This window comes from Symphalangus syndactylus, chromosome 2, assembly GCF_028878055.3.
Source record: "Symphalangus syndactylus isolate Jambi chromosome 2, NHGRI_mSymSyn1-v2.1_pri, whole genome shotgun sequence".
Lineage (NCBI taxonomy): Eukaryota > Metazoa > Chordata > Mammalia > Primates > Hylobatidae > Symphalangus > Symphalangus syndactylus.
This window is the reverse complement of record NC_072424.2, coordinates 89,919,237-89,920,865: the sequence shown is the minus strand read 5'-3', so window position 1 is coordinate 89,920,865 and position 1,629 is coordinate 89,919,237. Positions and strand designations below refer to the sequence as shown.

Genomic DNA, 1,629 nt, shown 5'->3' with positions numbered 1-1,629 from the left:
GCGGGCGAGCACTTTCCTCCCGGGACTCAGGAGGGCAGGGCAAGTAGTGACTGTTCTCTGAGTGACTGCGTTACCTGTTCCTGGAGAGCAGAGCCTGCCCCCGACAACGGGTGAGGTCCCACGTCATTCCCCTCCTTGCCCTCAGCTTCTCCATCTGTGTTTGCCCTGCTCCGGGTCCTCTCTGGGCTGCTTCCTTCTCCCCCTTCACCCTCATGTACAGAGCACAGGCCTGGTCCCCCCATAGCACCCATCGTAGCCTAGCCCTGGCTTTCCCCCTCCATATTAATGGCAGGCTCTCAAAGGACCCTGACTCCCCCAGCTCAGATTCTCTCGGAGGCACCCACAGTGCCCTGGGCTCACCTTTATCCCAACACCTTTCTCATGCCAGGTGGACTGTGAGTGGAAAAAATACAGATGGAGCAGGGGGCGGACTCCTACAGTACCTGGCCTGAGAGACGCCTCCTTTTGGGGGCACAGTTCCATGACAGATGACAATGCAGTTAACCTCCATTTTTCCAGGCCTAAAATAAAACAATTACACTGGTAGCAATCATTCATTTAATGAATTAAGATTAAAAATAAGCCTGGCCAATATGGTGAAATCCCATCTCTACTAAAAAAAAAAAAAGATACAAAAATTAGCCGGGCGTGGTGGCAGGCGCCTGTAATCTCAGCTGCTTGGGAGGCTAAGGCAGGAGAATCGCTTGAACCTGGGAGGCGGAGGTTGCAGTGAGCCAAGATCGCACCATTGCACTCCAGCCTGGGGGACAAGAGCGAGACTTCATCTCAAAAAAAAAAAAAAAAAAAAAGATTAAAAATAAAATTTTGACAGGTTTGTACTCCTCTTCTTCATACTCACCTCCCTGAAATGTGTGGCCACCAGCGCATCTCCTCCTGTGTCATCACGTGGGACCTTCGCCTCTCCATGTTCTCAGCCTGGGTCTGTGTTCCCATCTTCACTTGCAGCTGCCGTGGCGCTTTGTCCCTCTCAGGTCCCTGAGGGGTCCCACCTGCCTGCCCCTGTCCCAAGGCCTATTTCTATTTCCTTTGATCAGTTACCTATCCCGGCTTTTCCTGCTGCCTTACGTATTCTATACCCATTGCTCACCTTTGTTTCTGTTCAAGGCAGTCACTACTGTATAAAGACAACGTCAAGCCTCGCTTAGGCCTGGGCTGAGGGCCTGGGAAAAATGAGGCTGTCCGCCGCCACAGAGAATCTGGTGTCCTTGGAGAACCATGGACACCCTAAAACCTGCAGATCACACAGAGCTTACCAAGGAGTCATTAAACTGTAAGTATACGCACATTGAACAACAAGGAACACCCACTGCAGTTAGAGTGCCAACACCTTATCCTGCCTCCCTAAGAAATAGGACAAAACCAGAGAATGGAGTAGTGAAGAAAATGTGTCTGTTTTGGTCCAATCTGATATTTTTCTTTTTTTTTCTTTTTTTTATTATTATACTTTAAGTTCTAGGGTACATGTGCACAATGTACAGTTTTGTTACATATGTATACATGTGCCATGTTGGTGTGCTGCACCCATTAACTCATCATTTACATTAGGTATATCTCCTAATGCTATCCCTCCCCCCTCCCCTCACCCCACAACAGGCCCCAGTGTGTGAT

The 1,629-nt window shown here is 49.4% G+C and overlaps 1 protein-coding gene across 1 annotated transcript in view; it reads right to left on the bottom strand.

The window, feature by feature from the left end:
• Positions 1-1,629, bottom strand: part of FAM229B (family with sequence similarity 229 member B) — a 95,245-nt gene that overhangs the window by 50,088 nt on the left and 43,528 nt on the right. The window lies entirely within an intron of this gene.